This window comes from Durio zibethinus, unplaced genomic scaffold (genome assembly GCF_047325235.1).
Source record: "Durio zibethinus cultivar Kanyao isolate XHJ-2024 unplaced genomic scaffold, ASM4732523v1 HiC_scaffold_67, whole genome shotgun sequence".
Classification (NCBI taxonomy): domain Eukaryota; kingdom Viridiplantae; phylum Streptophyta; class Magnoliopsida; order Malvales; family Malvaceae; genus Durio; species Durio zibethinus.
In genome coordinates, this window is record NW_028322690.1 from 48,470 (window position 1) to 57,328 (window position 8,859).

At 42.6% G+C, this 8,859-nt stretch overlaps 1 non-coding gene across 1 annotated transcript; it reads right to left on the bottom strand.

Annotated features, from left to right (window-relative positions):
- Positions 1–476: 476 nt before the first annotated feature.
- On the bottom strand, positions 477–548 carry TRNAN-GUU (transfer RNA asparagine (anticodon GUU)). Its single transcript has one exon. It is a non-coding gene; the product is annotated as a tRNA-Asn (tRNA).
- Positions 549–8,859: the final 8,311 nt, after the last annotated feature.

The window sequence follows — 8,859 nt, forward strand, 5'->3', positions numbered from 1 at the left end:
GGGATGCCCTTTTTTATCCAACTGAATGCGCTTCAGACTGGCTTAGGTGTAACATCAGTCCCACTACGTGGGTTTAGGTTAGGTTCTCTAACTTACATGGAAAAAGATGGGCTTGCTTATCCTAGCAGTGTAACTGCCTAACAATCCTGATTTCGAGCTCGCTCGCAGACAGAGGGACTGTCTGATTGGCTTACAGTAGCAATGAAAAGAGGAAGGCGAAGGCCTGCTTCAATGGAGAGAGAAGGCTAAAGAAAACAGCTTTTTGTCTGGGTCTGCTTTGCTTTCTTCCTTTCGGATAGCTAAGAGACTAGCCCTTCTCTTCTCTTGTTTGAACTTTCTCGAAGGCGCAGAACAGAATGGGATACGATGAGATAGAATGCAATAGAAACAAAGACGCAGGGAACGCGACTCTTAACGGTCAAAGCGAACCCTTTCATTCTGACATTCTGAATTCTTTAATTCGGAATGAATCAAATCTCCCCAAGTAGGATTCGAACCTACGACGAGTCGGTTAACAGCCGACCGCTCTACCACTGAGCTATTGAGGAACAACGGGGGATTAGATCTCATAGAGTTCAATTCCCGTTCTCAACCCATGGCCAATATGAACTCGAGGTTTCCTTCGTAACCCCCGTTACTTCTTCGTAGTGGCTCTATTTCATTATATTCCATCCATATCCCAATTCCATTCATTTCATATCCCTTTCGTGTCATTGACATAAGAGATGTCGTTTCTAGTATATCTTTTTATATTTCTATATATGGAAAGTGAAAAAAGAATCACATTCTGTCAAAGCAGTTGTTGGTTTGGTAAGTGCTTTTATTTTTATTAAGATTAAAGATTAAATTAAGGAAGACTAATTAATCTGCCTTCCCTGAGCATGCCCCTTCATTGACCACGTATGCTTAAGTGGTCACGAAGGATGAAGCTCTTGGCTCCCTTGATTTTTATTCTTCCGCCCTGCCTTTTTTTGTTTCCTTTCTTTCTCCTTTCCAGCCAGTGGGTTTGTCTAGTACGAGGTTCCTTGCTTTCCTTGGAGTGATGTCTTCTCTTTTTGGAATTTTTTTTTTTTTTTTTTGTTTCAGCGAGTTTACCAGTGAGCAATCCTTAGAATTAGCCTGACTCTTTGAAGACAGTGATAAAGCTGGGGAAAGATCCCGTTCAATCAAGTTCTTTTTCTTTTACTTGGGGTTGAGGTTGAAGGAGTCCTTCGGTCTTTAAGACAGGATATCCCACGTTACTCGAGCTCGAGCAAAAGCTCTAGTCTAATTGAATCGCACCTGCTTTTCATTCTCCAGTGACTTTCGTTCCTGCAATGTGATCATTCCTAAGGATCCCTTTCTAAGAGCATCGAGGCCCTTTTTATTTTATTTCATTTCCCTGGAACGACTCTTCTGAGCCTGTTACCTCTTACGGTACAGTAAGAAAGTATCCGGCCAATCCTAATCTAATGCCTTGGGCGCCAGTGCCTTCTCCAAGCGAGCCAATAAGGGATTTTTCTTTTGCACGATCTACCTCTGGACCATCAGACTAGAAAGCAGTTGATTATAGACGAGAGCAGGAGGAGGCTATCTGGGCTGTACCATTAGAAAGAAAGCCAGCGGAAAAGTTTTTAAGCATTATCTTACTTAAGGAAGTGAGAAAAAGGGAAAGAGACTTAGGCAAGATAGCTGGCAAGAAGGAAAGCTTATTGTTATTGATCAAGGCAAGCTGCTTTAGTTCCCAAGTCAAGCAGGAAGTAAAATAGACGGGGTTAGAGATCAAAAGTGGGTTCTCGGTCTCTCAAGCTTGAAGGCAGTAGTTCTAGCTAAGTCTTTCTATTCCTTATTCTAGGAAATTTCGAGTTAGCGCTCCGGGGATTCGGCTTAGTCATCATCTCCGTCCACCTTTTAGGCTTAGCTTACTCAGTTGCCTGCCCTATGGTTTAATAAAGAGCTTAGCTTAGAAAAGGAGTTGGTCTTAAAGACCGAAAAGAATTCATTCTAACTAGTAGCCACTCATTACACACAAGAATGTAGGTTTCAGCCCACCGAAAGTCGGATATCAAAGTCTTCCCTGCTTTCCTCGGGCATGAGAAGTTACTCAGGGACTTGCCATGGATAGGAGTGAAACGGAGGCACAGTCCATTGTTCTCTATCAATTTCTTCGTTTTCTGACTCCCTACGTTGATTGGCTTTAAGTGCCAAATAAGACATTCTAGAAGCCTCTGGTGAATTGGTTGGTGATCAGCCTATCTTATATGCTTTCTTATGCCTTTGGAGTGCCTAAAGCCAAGTGAACGAAGTGGCCGGTAAGGTGAACATGGGAAAGAAGAATCAAGTCTATATATGGCTTGTTGAAGTAAACATGTGGACTCTTCTTCCACCCTTTGTTTTGGAATATCACTTTGGAAAATGATGTTGGACTATTTAGCTTGTTCTCTTTTCTTTGTACCTCTTGTATGTCTTAGTTGAATTCCCCCTTTGTGATGCAAGCATCTTAGACGACGAAGGAGCGGAAAGGTTGCCTCCATTCTTTCTAACCATACCCAATCGAAAAAGGATCCGGCATCGAGAAAAGAAAGATTTTTTTTTCCTAGGAAAATGAACTGTGGGTGTGATGGCACTGGATTGAATGTAAACCCCTTTCCCGGTTGGAGGAGAAGATAAGGATCAGTCGAATGCTCAACACACTTCCCAAAGAGCATAGGCCGATCATGAGCCGATTTCCAATTCTATAGAGAAAATACTTTTTTCTCATGGGGCATGAAAGAAGATGTGCATTAGAAGCATCCGAGGTAGGAAACAAACGCCCTTCTCGTGAACCTACATGACTTGTAGCTTAATCTCGATCTCAATCTAGACATTAAGTGTCCGGTCTTCAATCGTCTTGATCAAGTAATTATAATTAAGAGATGAGACTATAGTCTTCTTTCTTGCTAGACGGATTCAAGTTTTCAAAAATATGTTTCACAAATCATGAATCTTTTTCTTGCTCACTGAAACACCTTCGCTTTTGACTCTTCTCGGGAAGGGCTGGTCTGCTTGGGTAGCTCAATTCCAAAGCGTAGCTGAAGCACCTTTTTGGGGCTAGGCATAAAAGCTATCTAGGCGCGGAATGGGAATAGCGAATGCAGGCACAAGAGAAAGGGTAATTGACCTTTCTGGGATGCATTCTGTCTTGCCGGGACGTTTTCTAACTGCACTAAAATTGGCCTATTCCATCGATATACGTAGGTCTTTTGTCTAGATTTCCTCTTTATCTTTCTCACCCATACCATCCTATATTTAGATTTTTTTAGATTTAAAGTGCACCGCTTGCTTGAAGCCGGTTCTTCCTCGCCTTTGAGAAGCGGTGCGCATATGAATGAATTATTCTTAAGAATCCCACGAGAAAAAAGAAAGACAGCGCTTTCCCTCACAGCCATCTCCTCAGATTCGGATTAGTGAAAATCGAACTAGTCTGACTGAGAAGGGGCAATATGGCAATATGAGATTCCGATTCCTTCGTAGGCAAGGCGTTCCGATCCGCCAGTGAGGCTCTTAATGAGTCTCTTAGTTAGCAGCACTTTCCGGACTAAGACTGAGTTCAAAACTAGGCTCACAGCAGAGTTAGATTACCTTGTTTACTGTGTGATCTGAACTCTTTTTTATATAAAAAAATACCCAGTCGAGGCCCTTCATCAATTGTGTTTCATCCGTCACCCACTGACCTTGCATGTCTTTAAGTCTGTGAATATTCCTTCTTTGGTCGCTTGCAAATGAAAGTATTTTGTATTTTGATCACCCCTTGCTAACCAGTTCACTTTTGCTTTCTGTGCCCAAATCATTTCTTGATCCATAAGTAGCTCTTCGAGATGCCTTCAACATTCTCCTTCTTTCTCACCCAGAGTAGCATCCTCAGTCAAACCCCTCTGAACCTCCTTCAACTCTTCTTCAGTCTGCTTAATATGAAGGGTCCAAGTTTCGGAATTTCTCCCTTCCCTTACTGCAAGTTCGAGCCTCAACAGCCTTCTCTCTCTTCTGCTTACTTCTAATTTCTTGCCGGCTTACTAATTACTACAAGGCGGTGGTAGACTCATTTTCTTACTCGAACTCGAACGGATCTGTGTGCCGCGAGTGCCTCTTTTGGTTGGTGTTCAGTGATTGAAAGAGATGATCGGATCAAATCGAATTAGCTAGATTCAACTTCTCCCAGGGGAGAAGGGAAGGGTAGAAGAATCAGTCTAAGGCTATGCTCTGGGTTCTGGGAAGGTAGTTCAATCTCAGTCAAACCCAAGCATTTCTCTCTTAGCATCTTACCCGGCAAAAAGCCTTAAAGAATGAATAACTGGCTCAAAGCGTAGTGGATTTCTTCCTGCTACCATTGCTAATGAATCAACTGGTATTAGACTGCTCTCAAAGACAAGGGGGGAGAACTCTTAATTAAGTAACGCAACTAAGCCCCAAGGCTAGCGAAGGAAAAGGAAGTAACATTAGGGAGGGCAACAACTCCTGACTCGAGGGTGAGAATTGGAATCGAATAGATTGAATCAGAAATGAACTTAGAGAAAGGCAGAATAACCGTTGTTGGAAGAAAGAAGAGTCTGTCACCTCACCGGCCTTTGTGCATCTACTCATATAAAGGTAGTTGATGTTAAGGGCCAAGTAGTGCTTTATTCAAGCCGGTTACCTAATCACTATAAGATGATCCTTTACAGGTGAAAAGTACTCCAAATCCAAAGCCAGTACCACTAACTGACAGGAAGAGAGCCGGGTTGAAAATGCCTTCCCCACTCCCTTGGGTGGCTATCCTTGAATTCCGAAGGTTGGGTGAAAGGGATGGTTGAGTCTTTTCCTATCCTCTCCAACTCAGTCGGGTGTTTTTTCCCTACGGTCGTCCGTTCCTCTCTCGTTGGTAGAGCATCTTCTAACCGAGGGATAGTATCAAGAGGGTACTTTTGGAACCTGGCCTTGCTTGCTGGCTAGTCTTTCAGCTTATGGCTGGAAATCCACTTGTTTCAGTGAGGAAAACGTGAACTTCATGGTTCAGCGTATTCTATCTTCTCTCCTCCGCCGGTCAGTCCGGTGCTGCCTTCCACTCCTCTCACACACAGTAGTTCGCTCCTTCGTACCTTTACAGTAGGAAACCTATAGTATCCGTCCTTAGTCCCTTTGGTTCTCTGCTTTCTAAGAATAACTAGGCTTAGCGCCGTCCCCCCTAGGCTCAGTCCCCTTATGAATAAAAATGAACCAGGATAGGCCTCTTCTTCATACCGAAGAAAAAGTCACTCGAAGTAGTCAGCCTATTCTATTAGCAGTATAAGAGGAAACCTAGCTAAATAAGTATGGTTGAAGCTTCCCTTTAACTTAAGGCTTGAGCTTGCCCTTTTCAGAGCACGACGTACAACACCAAAAGGAGTCAAGCAAGCGCTAACCTCTACGATATCCCAAAGAGAAAGTCAAACATTCCCGACCCCCAGACCAAATGGGCTTGAAAAAGATCTTCCTTCTGGGCATAGCGGATGGATTGAATCAGGGATTTGAGCAGGAACTTATTTTCCAGCCTTCTCATTTTTATTCAATTGAATTGCCTTCCTAACAGCCAAACCCTCAAAACCCACCTCTCAGCCAGGAAATGAAAACACCCCTAAAACACACCTCTTCCCAACCCCACTTTTGAACCCCCTTCTCCTATCCTAGTATATGACCCGTACCCTTAAAGGAAGCCTCTGAAAGCGAAGAAAAGAAGTAAAGTAGGGCGAGAAGTCCAGTTGGTAAAGAAAGTAAGCGTAGTCGAATATGAACCAAGACTCGGTTTGAGGAATAGGAAGGGATAGCTTCCGATCACACGAGTCCGAGAAGATAGAGGGTAGATGAAGGTTCTCTTAACCGAATGCTCCGCAGATTTTCTAGATCAAGCAAAACATCTTAATGTTGAAGCAGGATTCCCTCTCTGTCACCGTATATAAAAGTTTGTGGGAGGGAGACTCACCAACACCAACCGAAGCCTTCTCATTCATTCTCATCTTTGTCGTCCCATTTATTTGCAAAAAAAAGGGTTCACGTAGTAAAAAAGGGCTACCGGGTATCGGTCAGGAACCTATACCTCGCTTTGGCATGATAGGTGGTTGGGTCAAGTGCCTCTCTGAGAAGGAGGGAAGGGCGTGCAAGTGATACGTGAATTGCTCTCAGAAGAAGTGTAGACAACTGGAAGACATGGCACGGAATTTAGGAGCGTACTAGACCGATGAAGCTCTTGGAGAGGCAATCCAGATATTACTGAAGGCGGGAAAAGGGCGAGGGGGCGAAAGTCACTCGACCAATAGCACTAGTCAATGAAAGGTAGGAAAACGGGTAAGAAGAGAATCTCTCACCTTAGACTCTTACTAATTGATTTTTATGGGTACCTAGTACTTCTTCGATTAGTATTCTAAAGAAGAATTCCCGTATGTCCTGTCAATAGTGTCTGGCTATTCAGGGAAGAAGGCAGTAATCTGTCTAAGAAGAAAAGGTCTTCAGTACCAGTGTCACCAGGCAGGCCAATCAGTCTCTAAGGTCAGGAAGTCTCACATGTTGAAGCGTAGGTACCCTTTGCTTTTCAACTTTTTACTCCAAGTTCTGATATTAAGGCATCAATGGTGGAATCATTTACAGAAAGATCTGAAGTGAGGGACTTTTTTTACGAAGAAAGCTCAAAACCTTTTCCAGGCAGGATGGAAGGAGGTGAAGGGATTAAGATTAAGCATAGGGGGAGTTGCATAGGATACTGCCACTTAAAATCTTTACTGAAAGATGACCGGCCATCACATTAGATCACAGGAAGCGGGTTCAGTCATCCTTCCAAGTATGATATGAACTACGAGAAAGCTTACAAAGAAGCATGGGCTTCCAGTGCGGAAACTGCTTTCGAAGCTCTTTGCATCGCCGGACCCTCTCAAATGGTAACCAATAGGCCTTGCAGACACGCTTTTACTAAAAGAGATAAGGGTTGGAGAACTGAATTGGCTTTAAATCTCGATATCTTTTTCTTGGCTGCTGAATGATTGGATAAAAGAGCAAGACTTCACTCTATTCCACGCTTTCTCCTCGCTTTTGTTCAATTAGAAAATTTTAACACATGAACTATCGCCTTGTTTGTTGACAACCCCGGACGTAGTCTGTGCTTTCTCTGCCGCGCGACGAACCGGGTTATCAAAGTCACGATCAGAACGGTTTCACCTTGGACTGCAAAGCGCTGGTTCGAGCCCAAAAGTGATAAAGATCAAATAAAAATGAAATGAAGAGAATTCCTCTATCATATCAATTTTTTTCCATTTTAAATAAAAAAACCCGGCAAAGTGCTTTACTCTTTATAAGGATAGCTTTTATACTTAACTAACCCTTCTTAACTTTTTCTATATCCTTTGAATTTTTCCAAAGCTCATACTATGTTACCTTTATTCTTCAAATTTTCTTCGCGTGTGCCTGAGTTTCTTTGTAAAGATATTATTCATCGTTAAGTAATGTTTATACTCTTCTTCTTTTATATGGAGGCGACGTGAGCATAAGCATATTGACAGGTTTGGGTTCACTCGAGCTGCTTGGAAGCGTGCTCCAAAGATTCCGGGTGAAAGTAGCTTCGGGAGGGTTCTTCCTTTTTTCTTTTTTATAAAGGACCTTGGAAGGCTTATGCCGCGAATCCTTCTCAACTACCTTTAAAGTAAAGACTTTCTCTTCGCCTCTCGTGCACCCCGGTCAATATTATGCGGCACCTCTTCTTCGCTCTCCTCAGCGCGGCGTGGGTCTTCAAAACACTGAATCCATCTCCATTTCTTCCAGGATAAAGGAGTTTGGCTTGAAAGAAGGCCTTATATATTCTTATATGTTCGACATCCGATTTGTTACATTAATATGTTTATTGCTTGGATTCTCTGTGTGGTGGTTCATTGCTTCAGATATTATGATTATTAATCCGAAAGCTCTTTCTTTTTCTGATTTAAAGTCAGTTTCAACAATACTTTCAGATACCTTTACGGGCAAGATCTGCACTATTCATCATCTTCCTAGCCCGTGCGACTGCGGAGAACCAAACCAATCAATCGTGTGATGCGCGAGAGCGGCATGAAGAAGCCTCCCTTCGATCCTATAAATATATATTATATCATCCTAATTGGCAAAAGTCTTTCTGTCTTCTATGGCTCTATTATTCTTTGTCTAATTTTGAGCGAATCTGTCTCTGTTGAAGGCTTTTGTTTGCATACGTAGGTATCATTCAATGGTGGAAGCGCACTGCCGATATGCGAGAAAGAGAAAGAGGGAAAACCTTTTCACACGATCTAATGATAAAGTAGGACAGCCCCTATAGGCAGGAAGTTAATAGCTATTTTCATTTTTTTTGTGCTACTTACTTTCTTTTCATTTTAGTTTCGAGGGATAAACCCTCGTTTATTTGATTCTTACAATTCCTCTGTCTGAACTTCTTGAGGAACTGATTAACCCAAGAACTGCGTGCGCTAAAGTAATGGAAAATCTTCTATTTGAAGTTGGAGTCGGTTTTGCTATGCAGTTTAAAAATACAAAGAGCACTTTTCTCGATGATCCCGTATGTATCTATAATGCTTGTCAAAGTGATAACGACTAGACAGGGAAGAGATCAAAGGGTAGAGTCGCAGATCCCGACTCCCTCTCTGTTAAGTAAAAACATTCCGCCGATTCAAGTTGTACTGCCGAAAACAAATATTCATTTACCCCAAGTAAGAATGAATATCAGTTTGGGTGAGCAGGTGGTAGAGCATCAAAGTCGACTGCTCGTCTGTCAGAATAGACACCATGCCGTTCACGCTGCTCATGGGTTGAAAGTTGAATAATCGCCTTACCTCATCAATTCGCCCTTCTTCTTCTTCCCTTATTTGTCGCAAG